General features: G+C 32.7%; 1 pseudogene; it reads right to left on the reverse strand.

Moving 5' to 3' along the window:
* Positions 1-1,090: 1,090 nt before the first annotated feature.
* On the reverse strand, positions 1,091-4,447 carry LOC114405054 (annotated as a pseudogene).
* Between the last annotated feature and the right edge of the window lie 10,107 nt (positions 4,448-14,554).

Below are 14,554 nucleotides of genomic sequence, written 5' to 3' on the forward strand. Positions count from 1 at the left end.
AGGAGAATGACTCGTAGAATTGCATGTCCTTCTTTATGGCCTACTCGGCATCATGAGAAAGGTTGCAAAGTAAGGGAACTCGAGGGTTTAGGGAGCAATTTTTATAAAAGATTGAAAATCGATGCTGCTAGCAAGAACTCAACAACGTCGCGTTTTTAACATCAGTTTTTTCAAAAATCGATGTTAACATCGCCACATTAACATGGATTTTTCAAAAAATAATGTTAACATCGATTTTTTCAAAAATCAATGTTAACAACATCAATTTATTTACAAAAATGTCACACTACTAGAATAATGCTTTTTTACAACGTAGTATCTAAGTCGGTTATCCACAACCGCCTTAGATAGTGGCGCGGTGGCAAACTTGTAATTATCAAAGCTGAGAATAATTTTTTACAACGTAAATTCTAAGGCGGTTATAAATAACTGTCTTAGTAACTCGCTGGGTGGTATTTTTGTAAATATAGAAAAAACTTCAACGACGGGTCAGGCACCAAAGCCGCCTTTGTTTTATTTCCCTCAAATTAGGGATTTTACAGCCATCCCTTTCGACTCTTCACCCAGCGTCCCCTTTGGTCTTCACCAGCATCCCCTGTCTTCACCAAGTGTTGAAAGAGAAGTTTGTGACCCATCATCACTAAGCCCTGTCGAAGAGAAGTCTGTGACCCATCACTAAGCCCTGTTCAAGGTGTGTCGTGCCGCAGTCCGATTGTATGAACTGGTAAGTACCCATGCCCTAGTGTTGCTTGCTTGAAAATGTGTAATGAATGGCATTGTCAAGACACGGTTTTTGTTTCGCTGGTAGGTAGGGGCTTTTATTTTGCCTTTCTCGATTAGCAACACACGGACGAAGGGCAGCTTGCTTGTGGCTTCAAAATTTGAAAGGTGAGTTTATCCTGATCCCTGAACCCTTTCTTCGTGTTGCTAGTGATTTTACTTTTTTTTATCTAATACAAAAACTTGAGGCTTGTGGTCATGTGCCTTATTTCTTCCTATTTAGATTGTTGTGTGTGTTTGTATCAAGTAATTCAAATTTTCTTTTGACTTGGGAGTGTTATTACCTATTTTCTTATTAGTTGTATCTGTGTCATCTTTGAGAATGATGAGTTTTTAGATTAAGTCCATATGTCACAGCCAATCCCGCGATACCTTAAAAAAAAGCACATTTGAAGTAAAAAAGGAATCAAGTTTTGTGCTTAGTTTCATAAGGAGTCAAGTATGACTAGTGAATGTATGTAGTTTGAAGTACTCACCAGGATCAGTCATTGAATTTGGAAAAGATATCAAGAAAACCAAACAGGAGGCAAATGTGAGAGTGGATAAAATATCCAATCTGAAATTCAGCCATTCAATTGCAGTAGCACTGTATAATTTGGGCTGGGAATATCTGTCTATCAATTTCATATTTATGTCATTAAATCTTGATTCTTGCTCAAAGCTTCTTATGGTTGTTGATCCAGAAATTGTTTCAGAAAAATGTTGTATTACTGGAGCTTGGCATGTACCTACTAATCGTGCCAACTCCCTTGCTGGTGCAGAATAGTATCGCTGCATTTATTGAAGCACTCTGTTAGCATATATAGTGATATTATTGGCATAATAATATCAATGAGTTTCATTTTGCTGATAGAACACCAGTTGATAAAGTAATAAAATATAATATCAAACACTTAAATCGCAGACAATGCAGCAATACACTTGTTGTCCCAGAGGCAAAAGTCTCCTATTACACAAATACAACAATACAGTTGTTGTTCCAGAGACAATAGTCTTCTACGGAGAGTATTCTTTGTCCACAAATAGAAAATAATTTCACACTTCCTAATTACACACCTACTATTAGATAATATATCCTTAATACATAACTACCTGTAACTATTTTCTACACATAATGGTCATCCTACAATTTCTAGTATAGAACTAACTGTCATAACTGCCCCTAATCCAGTTCCTAAAATTTTATTCCTCTCAAAACTTATGTAACAAAATTTAAATACACATTAAACACGTGCCTTGGAAAATAAAATAGGAGGAATGAAAGTCAAAATTAGATTCATTTGGTGACATTATCCAAAAAGCTACCTGGTACCATATGCATGCTGTCGTGACTGGAAACAATACTATAAACACCTGCCATGCAGCTTGAGACATCACAACAATATTTCCCAATATTTGAACCAGATTGAAGACAATTGCCCATACTAGATTTGAAATGTTCATATCTAGTGCATTTTGGTCTGTGGAAGCCTGCAATAAGGTCATTTGTAAAAAAAAATAAAAAATAGAGGAATCAAACTTTCAAAACAATGCAATAACCTGTATATCAGGTAAATAAGGTGTCTTTTAAAATTAAACCATGAAAATTTTCAACATAGTATGACATACTCTATTAAGGATTTGCCCACTCGGGGTGGCATCAAAATATGATATTGGTGCTCGAAAAATGCACAAATGCATTTTATTGAAGATCACAGTGGCTGTCTTGTATCCAGCTATCACAGCAAGAAATGCTCTGGCAAAGGTGAAAATGGAACTTCCAATTGCCAAAGCAACATAGACAACCATAAGTTTAAAGCTTCCAATATCAGGTTCTGCAGTTGTAGACATAAGAGTAGCCAAAATCATCCAATAATTGCTAGCAATTTGAAAAGCCACAGTGAGTATCGTTGAAAGTAATATGAAGGGTACAAGAGCTCCTCCATAAGCTGTTGTGATGTATTTCTAGTAGACATTAAACCCTACTCTACCCTTTTCCCGTTCTTCTTCTTGAACTAGTTGTCCTTTGGGTTCAACTATGTCATCTGACGTATCATTTTGATCATATACCACATTTTTGTCAAGTTCAAAACAACTTACTGAACTTGTGTCCTCCTTGGTGGTAGTTGATGTTTTAAATGTTGGCCTTCTCTCCAAGGACTTGATTGAAGACAAAGCTGCTTTGTGTGCACCTACAAGTTCCATAAAATCAGTGCCTGACCTGAGAATGTCATTGTATTTTCCTGATTGAGTTATTCTTCCTTCTCTCATGACCTAAATAAATGGTAAGCAAGAGAAAAATACTGAGAAAATAGTAAATTGACTAAATGCTGATTTTTGAATTCTTTAGTGAGAAGTCTATGATTCACTCACCAATATTAGATCAGCATCAGATAAGAACTCTACTTGATGAGTTATATAATTAACAGTTTTTGATTTTAAAAGGCCAAGCAAGCACTCCTGAAACAATGTAGTGTAAATGGAAAATTAGATAGCATCCTGTACATCCATATACATAACAAAACTAGTGTAATTCTGTTTGAAGTATATCGCCTATTACAAAAGAAAGTAGAATCCATTTCTGGGAAGCTATAGCTGTAAACAATATTCTGTAGCAAAACAGTAGAGTTTAGGTAAGATAGTACCTTAAAGAGATGGGATCTTGTATGAGCATCCAATGCACTGAAGGGATCATCAAACAGATATATATCAGAATCTTGGTATAGAGCACGGGCTCTTTGCACTCTTTGCTTCTGTCCACCACTCAAATTGATTCCCTTCTCTCCGATAGTGGTCTGATCACCAAATGGTAGAACCTCAAGGTCTTTTGTCAAGGAACATGCTTCTAGCACCTCATCATACTTTTCCCTATCCATCTCTTTACCAAATAATATGTTGTCTTCTATCTTGCCACTCTGTATCCATGGTGATTGAGAAACATAAGCCTTTGTACCACATATCTTTAGGGTCCCAGATATCTTTGGTACTTCCCCTATTATACAAGTAAACTGGACTTGCCTGACCCAACATTACTACATACAACAACCCTCATACCATGAAAAACTGTGAGATTTACGTTTTTCAATGTTGGATTAGGGGAAGATAAATCCCAAGAGAAATTTCCATCTACTAATTCAATTGCCTTATCAGAACTATCCCGTGGAAGCTTCTCTACTACATCAGTCTTCCACTCATCTAGACGAAGAAATGATGCAATCCTTTCAAGGGAAACCTTAGTTTGTGCAATCATTGAAATGGTGTCAGGAAGACTATATATGGGCATTTGAAGAATTCTGAATGTTGCAAGTGCTGATAAGACCTTTCCTGATTCAAGTGGGATTCCGATAAGAGCACATTCACCAAATGTAACCACAGCAATAAAAGTTGGGGTGTTATAGAAGAGAAATCTAACAATTGCTGTACCAACTAGAAATTTCTTTAGCCATGTCTCCTCAGTCTTCCTAAGCTGAATAATCTTTGATAGGAACTTCATCTCCCATGCTTGCAGTTTTAGAATTCTCATACTATTCAGAATCTCAGACGTTGCCTTCATTCTTTTATCTTTGAACTCCATTATCTTTCCTTGGAATTTTTCTTGCAATGATGCCATAGGAAGGTTTAGCAACATCACAACTACAGTGGCAGCAAGAGCAACTATCGAACCAACCCCTACACTTCTATACAGAATTCACCGCTTAAACAGTCTGGTTAACATGATAGTGGAACACTAATCTCAATTAAGACACACTATGTCTACCTATCCAACAAAAAGAGAAAACAGAATACTCTTCTAATTCCTGATTCGCATTTGAGAATCTAATTTGTTGGCAGTCCCTAACATACAAACACAACATACACGTAACACGTCTGCCGTTGCATCACATGAAGTGGGATTGAAACCACATAAACAAGGACAATGTTTTAATGGGATATGCTAGCAATCATTCAAGTAACTAGTTCCCTCCAATATACATTTTCAAAGGACATTGGAATTCACACTACCACAATTACATTTTCAATATATACAAACATGCCCTTACAAGTTATCAAGGTTTTTTTCAATTTGATATGCTACATCATTTTTCTGAATCAAGGAAAAAGAAAAGGAAATATTATTAATTTTTGTGAAAATTGTTGCTTGTTAATTGAGGGGCATTTTCCCTTTCCTTGACAAATCACCATATCATGCAAATAGAATAGGAATGTATATAAGTTAATACTTTCTAAATCCGAAATGCAGATTCAGGCTTCCAAATGATGCTTACCCAAGTTTTCGATATTTATTTGTTTGGTTTCATGGCATGCTACATTCTATGCTACCTTCCAAATGACTGTTACCACCCAAGACTAATATATAAATAAATAAAAGATTGCCAAGTGGCTGTATTTCATGTGCCATTGTTGCACTACTCAAATAGTATGAACTAGGGGAACAATGGGCAGGATTTGATCCTTACAATCTTAAATATACCACCCAATCCCTCTACCGGGTTGGAATTGAAAGAAAATAGAATTACTGGGTTGAGTTTTTTTTTTCAGGGTACATTTGTGGCATTGAAGTTTGAATATATACTATCTCATCCCATACTTCAACTCTTAAGCACTTAATTATTAGGAAGAGTTAACTTGGTTTTAAAACTTAATGTTTTGACCGAGTTGAGTTTAGTAGAAATGTTATTCCCTCTGTTCCTAAATTATATAGTGTTTTTTTTTTCAAAACTATTGATGTTTTACAAATTTATGTTTTAAAAATTATACAACTTTTTTTCAACTATAGTCTCTAGACTCCGAATATTGATATTGCGTGGAAGCATGGCTTTAGAAGTTTTACAGCTGAATATGATTCTCAGGTTGTGATTAATTTCTTTACCAAGTCATGTCCTGGTTCTCATTCTTGCTTTGGTTTGGTGAATCGGATTTTGAGATTTTGCTGGATTGAAGGAAATTTAGAGAGGTTTCATACACTGCGAGAAGCCAATTAGGTTGTAGATCTTCTTGCAAACTTTGTTCAGTCTTTGGAAAGTGGTTAGAGAATTTTTTATTTTGTTCCTTATTTTATTTTTCATGTCGTGTTGGCATATGCTTCTTCAACTGCTTTTCCTCATGATTTTTAGTTTGTTGCTTTTGGGGCTTTAGCTCCACTTATCACAAAAATAAGACTCCAAATGTTGATGATGACCGATTCCAATTTGTATAGAATATTGGCAGACAAGAATAAGCACTAATAAATGGCATTTCCTCTCCTATGATACAGTCTATGCTTGTTTTCTTCAAACTAATCAAGTTTGCGATAGCATTCACTCTTGGTAATTTGCTTTCACTTGGAAGGTATGTTCTGTTTTACAGCTGTATAATTATATTGTGATGCTGACTTCCTTGTGTTTTGCAATTTAATGTATTAGAAACAAGGATAAATTTAAATGGTCTCTAGTTCACTGGATTCCATTGACAGATTTCAAATATTCCGCTGTTGTCAGTAATGGACAATGTTCCTTTACTGTTTAAATTAGTTAACACAGCACTAATCATATGAGCCTCAATGTTCCTTTATTCTGAGGATAATTGGACTAATCGTCTTATACGTAGTTGCATAGTAGGCCTACACCGGAGACAGTCGTGCTTAGATTAGTAGGAATATTATAGGCGACAAAGATCTCTCCCTGAGTGTTTAACGCAATTGCATACTAGGACTCAAACTCAAGACATTTGTAGAACTAATTTGCTAAGCTACAAGATAGAAGGTTTTGTTTGGCAATATATATGGTTTATAAACAAAGACATTCTAGGTAGCATAAACTCCAATTTGAAACAACTGGACTCTGACATCATGAGGAAGCAAAACTGCAAACAAGGTTTAAGTTAACAAACGACACTGAGCACAAATTTTAGTGATTTATCCCACACACGCTAAAATTTTGACTGTTTGATGAAAATAAATTACAAAACTACCAATCTGCCATATTTGTTTAAGAGCATCCTTTCTCTACATTAAAATATCTGCATTGAATGAAAGTGTTTTTAGGACTTATTTTCCAACAAAAGAGTTTTTAGGAGTTTTTTAATTTTTTATTTTTATGAGTTGTTATTACTCTCAATAAGACATTTCTTATCCTAATTTTATATATTAAGCATTTAATTTAGTTTTTCTTTTCAAATATGCTTTTTAATTTTAATTTCAAATTTAATTTGATTTAACAACTAGTTAAAAAAATCCTTTCTCAATTGTCTCAAATCACTCTCCTTTAAATTTATTCTTAATTATTTTCCAACAAGAGAGTTTTTAGGAGTTTTTTTTAATTATTTTTATTTTTATTTTTATGAGTTGCTATTACTCTCAATAAGACATGTTTTATCCTAAGTTTATATGTTAAGCATTTAATTTAGTTTTTTTTTTTCAAACATGCTTTTTAATTTGAATTTGAAATTTAATTTGATTTAACAACTAGTTAAAAAAATCCTTTCTCAATTGTCTCAAATCACTCTCCTTTAAATTTATCTTTGTTTATATGTTTGATTTTCTTAACCGCTTATTTCTTTCAATTTATTCTTTTTCATCTTTATTTATAAATTAAATTTTAATAATTTTTAAAAGAAATTATCAAATATTTAAAAATAACATTTTATCACTAAATAAATTATTTCTTTTAAATTTAACATATAATCTACATGGTGGATGATATTTATTTTTAACTTTTTTAATTATAATATAATTTATATATTAAAAAAATTATTATAAATTTTAATTATATAAAAAACATTTATTCTATATATTATACCACCTAATATACTAGTTTAATTATTAACAAAATTTAAGAGTGATCAAACAGTGGAAGCACATGATGCAAAGACACCAATGCAAAATTGCAATTAAACATATAGTTACTAAAAGGAATCATCATGTGAGAAAGTAGCTGGAAGGAGATGATATTTATGTTGAACTATGTATGATTGAAATAAAGAAACAAAAAGCAGGTGGCAGACAGGAAAACCCAAAAAATAAAGTGACAGAAGTGATAAAAGTTCCTCTATATGCAGTTTATAGAAACAATTCTTGCTGAATTCTGAAGCAGCTTAAATATATTTTATAGAGACTAAAACTAAAAATTTAAAATTTTATAAGAACCATAAACATATTTAACCTAATAAAAAAAGAGTATGCCAGCCATGTTCCTTAAAACATAATAGTGTGTTTAAGCTCAAAATTAAAAAGAAAGCAAGTTGCTTACTCATAGTCAAGGCTTTCAATAGGGCAGAGTGGTGTTAGTCCCCTTCATAAGAAGTGGCTTTGTATGAGCCTTGTTTCTGTCATATATCCCTGACCAGTACCCTCCACTTTCTTCATTCCCATCCCACAAATCATTTTCTATGTCATGCTCATAATCACTGCAATTTACACCATCTTCTGCAATTTACGCCATCCCACAGAGTCTAATCTGAAGAAAACAAAAAGTGTAGCAATTTTGCTGTATGTTTTTCAGTTAGGAATATAGAGAAAACACAAAACGCCTGTATATGTGAGCAGACTGTAGAAAAAAGACACAAAATTAACCAACCACACTTTTTTGACTTCAAGTCCACGATTGATTCAAGTGAGCCAACACTACTAAGTGTCTCTTCTAAAATCCTAAGACCTAGACCCCCAAAACAAATTCTGGTTTTTGTTGACAACCATTGAACCTGTCTTTGGCAGTAAAAAAATTAAGAGCAGGCCAATCATGAAATTAATATAACAAAACCCATGAATTAAGTTCAAAACTCATAACTCCACTACAAATAGTAATTTTTTTACCTAAATTTTTTTATTACACCAACCATTTAATTTTTTTCCCATACCTAACAGAACAAACAAGTATAGCACTTGTAAATGAAATTTAGTTATTCAGATTTCAGATGGATTTAAAAATCCAAAGTTGATGAAAGAGGTGACAATGTTTGGGAATCAGGGGTGGTTTGGGAGTCACAATGATGAGAGGACCCGTTATTAATTTCACACCACACCTACTGAATTTGAGTTGATAGGCACTGCCAACGTTGCTTGCTAAATTGAGGCTTGAGGAAATTTGGATCTGAACTTAAAATTCTGGCTTTGTATTGTTAACTCATCTCATAATGTGGCTTTGTGTTTCATTTTTATTTGTTACAAAACTGTACTCCTAGTGTGGTTGTAAATTATTTTTATGTTTTTAGTTTGTACTGTCAAACGTTGCATAGTCTGTTGAGGATAGAAGTAGACAGGTAGTTGCTGGACTGAAGTTACACTCATCCATTCATCTGCAGTGTCACCGTAAGCAGAGGTTTAGTTAGTAGCCTATTTCGAGGTATGTATGTGATTCTGAAACTTATGTCCTCATTTATTACGTTGTTGCTTGATATGTAGCCTAGAGATTCCTAAATATTAGCAGTTAGTTACTAGTTAGAGAGTATGGAAAGACGGGTATAGCTTAAATAGGAGGTTAAGTAGGGAGCGGGATTCAGCTTTGTTAGAAAAGGGTGTAGTGGCTTGGTTGTAAATAGGCGATATATATATATAAACTTTACAACAGATAACAAATACTTTTTCTTAACAATAAGAACATGTGGGCCGAGCTCATATACCGAAGAGTAAATCTTATTGACTTCCATGATAGTAAGTTGACTCTCAACACTTTGAAAACAAGTGGTTTAGTGAGATAGTTATCAATTTTTTTAGTATCATAGAAATGACATAGAAGAACTTGTTAGAAAATGATGGCATAATAAGTTATTTTAAGAATTTATATTTTCCTTTGTTTCGACAAACAATAGAGAAAATAATTTATGATAGAATTTCTATTTAGTTTGGCATCTTCACAATCCTCTTCCTCTCTACAAATGTTATTTGACAACAAGAAACCCCATCATCAAAAAACAATTGAATATGATAGATTTATTTTAAGTTATAGGTAGGTATAGGTTTAAGGTGAATTGTGTCTATAATTATAGATATATTTATAAAAATATTTATTTAATAGATAGAATACATGTATTAAGCTTTACCAATTCTTTAAAGTTGCCTAACAAAATTCTTTAAAGTCTGATTAATTATTTTGTTCAACATTGGATTTTTCTGGCTTTATGAATAAATAAAAGAATGACTTGTTTCAAACTTTTTCATCCACTACAAAACTTTTTCACTTTTGTCAGTTTTGTGCGTCATGTTTTCGGGCTTTTGCATATCGCAGTGGTTTTCTATTTATTTATTTTTACTTAATTTTGTTCACTTAACTTAGATTCATAGATTGTATATGATTTTAGTCATTTGAGTTTTTTTTTTTAACTAGTTGCCTCACAATAGTTTTTGATTTAATATATTAAAACCATGGGGTTGATATCATTGATTGCTGACCTGATATTTAACAGTTTATTAAAATTATGATTCAACACCCAACTAATTTAACTTGGTGAGGATTCCTGAAAAGTTGAAACCTAATTATTTCTTGATAATGACCTAATTTGTTGATTGTTTGTTTATATAGAAATGAAGTGGAAAGAAATAAGAAGCAGAAAGATAGGATAAAAATATTAAATTTTTACCATTTGTTTGGAAAAAAAGGAAAGGAGTTATTTTCATGACATGGGATCTATTAGAAAACATCCTCCCTCCCTAAATCTTCATTTTCTTTTCTTTTTGTTAATTTCTTAAAATTAAATAAATATCTATAGCGTAAATTTTTTTAAAATTAATAAATAAGTATTATGATAAGAAAAAAATAATGGAACAAAACAATACAGTTGTTAAATTAAAAATAATGGGTTTTCACCCTTTTTCTTCGCCCCCAACCCTCCACTACTTGTATTTTTCATTAAAAATAATCTTCAAATATATAAAATTATTATAGGTGACAATTTTTCTAATAACTGTATGCTGACAATTTAAACGTGAAATTAATCTTTAGTTAAATTAAATAATTTGTTTTAATTGATTCATGTGTATGGTTTCATTATTATAATGTCCTTGTTCCAACACATGCTATTACAAAGCATTTTAAAAAGCCTGGGTTTACTCAAATCCAAAGCATGACCAAAATAGTTGCCAACCAGGGACTAAATGTAGGAACTGATAGTTTTCTTTGTTATGGTTTTTGGTTTAAAATTTATTGATAGTCTAGTTCTTTCTATTGAATACTTGTCTCTAGTGCCTTAGGAGTTATGATACGATATGATTTTGAATTTTAACAAGGAGACTGTCTAGTATTTTTATTATAAAAAATAGTATGATCCGCCGCTGCCATGCCCCCCCTCTTGGTCCGATCCCATCTCCGCCTACATCTCCAGTGTTCTTCTAGGTTGTGGTTGTCTGTAAAAAGGGGTGATATATATCAATATTAATTAATTAAACTTTTTGGGTGCTTCTAGATGAGTTTTGATGCAAATCCTATATTTTAATGAGTGGATGTATGTAGCTGCATGTGTGCACTAATAAGTTCAGAAAATTTAAATTGTAGAACATTATATATATATATATATATATATATATATATATATATATATATATATATATATATATATATATATTAGTATTTTAATGTGTGTATTATGATTATATTCAATAGCTACATTGATCATTTTCAAGTGCTTATGTAATCTTATCCTTGAGTGTCAAAATATTAGTCTAATCAACTTGCCACATTCTTAGAAACATAATGATATATAAACATAATTTTAAACATTCACTAATATCTTTTTCTTTCTATCACATCTTAATTTCTATCATGTTTATACTTGTATTTTTCTCTTTCTATCTAGTATGGTGTCTGTCAAATATTTTTCTTTCATAAATAAGTTGAAAAAAAAACCCTACCATGTTTTAAAATGGTTTAGTGAGTTAACGTGCTGTCATTTTTCTTAACAAAATGGGGAAATGATTTAATGAAAAAAGAAAAAAATAACAAAGAAAGAACTTGTAGAGAAAAGAAAAACAAAGCGAAGACTAAACTCAAGAGAAAAAACACCCCTAACGTTAGGCCTTATACAATTGTTGAGGGAGATCGCTAACAACTTGCAGAGGACTACTCGTCCCTTCCTATTTTTTTGATGGACCTATTTCTTAATCCCAGAAAAAAACACACGTTAGAAAGTAAAGTATGTAATTTATTTTTAAGATCTCAATATTGATGGAATGATTGTATAGTGGATCAACGGCTCCATCATAACATACACTACCTATGTAAATTTGGTTATGCCCGATTTATTACCTAGAGTTTAATGACACTAAAAGAGAAATAAGAAAACACCTTTCAACATAAAAACTTAAATTTAATGGTTTCGCCGTCCAATGAAATCCTACAGTGTCATGCATTACAAATTAATACCACATCTGAGTCCTTTACAACCCCTGCTAAGCTTCTACCTCCAAGTTCATACACAAGTGATATAAATCACTCAACCATTCCAAAAGTATCCTAAGTAAGAAGGTACTGATGCAGTTTGATCGAAATATGGCATGGCATACATGCATAATTCCTATCCAACATGATGTGAATATTGAACGGTTGTTGAATTGAATAATAAAGTATATTTGGGACATTGTGTTGGAGTTTTTATTGCTAAAGGAAAGGGTGAATATACCTCCAATAGAAGGTAATGTACATATTTATTGAATTTGTGCAATTGCTTTGCCTGTGGTGACTCTTTGTCGACAAAAACTCCACTTTTTAAGCAATTCTTATTTTTAAATTGTATATTTTACTAGCCACGGTGGTTTTTTACTAGCACTAGTGTAGTTCATGGATAAGCTTCGCATAGATATAAAAGAGAGTGAGTAGAGAGAAAGAAAGAGACATGTTACAAAATTGTAATCGGACACCCTTCAATGTGTAGTGATCCTCATAATAGAAACAAGGTTAACGTAGTGCATAAGAACACTTCCCCTCAACATGGAGCCTTAATAGAAAGAGACCATGTACATTACAACTTTGTTTTGGGTAGTCTTTGCAACTTCAAAGTGGTTGTGGCAGCAGCCACTTTGATATCTGCTAATTTATCAGACTCCTTAACCTTATAAACTAAGGATTCAAACTCCTCCCTTGAAATTGTAATTCTTGCACCAGGTTCAGAAGGTGATGAATGAGAAGGACTAGTTCTCATACATAAGACCTTAATCTTATCAACAGCACTTGCCTCTGCTGCATTAGCTGCTTCCACTTCTTCCACCGCTACTCTAAGCGTTGTTTCTGCATCTTGTAACACAACTTTAGTGACTTCAGCTTCCATCTTCAATTCTGCAGTGTCATTCTTCATATGTTCTATTTCCTTCCTTGCATTTTTAGTAAAGAAAACAACTGTTTCAATGTGAAGATTATTTCCTCTGATGCTCCTGTAGCTTTAGATTTTGCTGCCAAGTAGGCTTCATGTTCAAACTCGCTTTTTCAGAGTTGTACCTGCAAATTCTCAATAATGGATTCAGTTTTGGATTCTTTGTCCTTCAATTTAGAGTGACATGTCTCAAAGAGTCGAAGTCCGATTCAGGGCACCAAAATAGTATGCTCTTTGCTCGACTTTTTAACAGACAAAACAATGTAGTTCACATTAAGAGACTTGCAGCTTGTAATAATTAACAGACTTACTAGAAGTTCATCAAGTAGGTGTTTGAAGAAGAGAAGACAAGACCATTTTTGTCAACTCTAATCAGTTCTGTAATGCTTTAAGAGGGTGAAAACTTTGTCAAGTCTAACCAGTCATCACAACACATTGTAAACATCAAACTCAAAGAGAGTTAAAAATAAGTATTTCAGAAAAAAAAAATATTGTTTTGTGATGGTTAAAAATCATCTAAAAAAGTTCATTGATACATAAAATTATTAATGATGTTAATTATAAATTGATGAAAAAAAATGACTCGCTTTAAATTTAAATGAGCTAAATAAAACTTTAAAACACAAAAAATAAGTATAATAAAAATCATTAAAGATTAAAAGTGTATATTGAAGGCTAAATCATGTTACGACCAATTTAATGGTTTAAAGGTGTATTAAAAAATTTCTAGTTAAACAAACAGAAGGAAAATTTTCAAATGAAACGTCAATGTTCAAATGTTGAATCCCTTTGCATATGTGCACTATTAGTCAATGATAAATGTGTTCTGTCAGCAACGGCAGTAAGTGCAGGTCAACAAAGCGCCACACTGACGTTTCCAATGCTCAAAGGACCTTTTCTCTGCCTCTTCTTAATATAATCTTGGTCAACTCACTCAACTCCCAACAAACTTCCATGCCATTTTCTGTGTTTTGCCACCTTCCTTTGTCTCTTTTCACCTCTGCTTGCAAGTTTCAGCAATGTTGTGTTACCAAATGCTTTATTCAGCACCCTCTTTCCTAGACTCCCTCAAGGCACTTGAGCCTGACATCCAACTTGCCAATGTGCTGTGAGTTCTCTTTTTCTCTATTTCGTGTTTTGTTACTTAGGTCATTGGCTCATAGAATATGATAGCAGGGAATACGCACGGGTTCATTTTGTGAACTAATGTAACTTAAGTAACTATGAACATTAGGTTAAATTCCAACCATGTTCATATCACTAAAGACCTCTTCAACCTAACAAAATGCTGGAGTCATTCTTGAGTTTTGCATTTGACTTCCATTACATAGTCCACTCGTATTTATTTATTTAATGGCTTTTAGAGGTTACCAAGTTGTATGGGGGTTTGTTTTGTTATATGGAAACTCAGGTTCAATCAGTTCACATTTAGAATAATTCGAAAGAGTGGAATTGCATGATATTATATCAATAAATATGAATATAGCACAAACTTATATGAGTACATACAAATTTCCCAAGT

The sequence above is a fragment of the Glycine soja genome, chromosome 3 (assembly GCF_004193775.1).
Source record: "Glycine soja cultivar W05 chromosome 3, ASM419377v2, whole genome shotgun sequence".
Lineage (NCBI taxonomy): Eukaryota > Viridiplantae > Streptophyta > Magnoliopsida > Fabales > Fabaceae > Glycine > Glycine soja.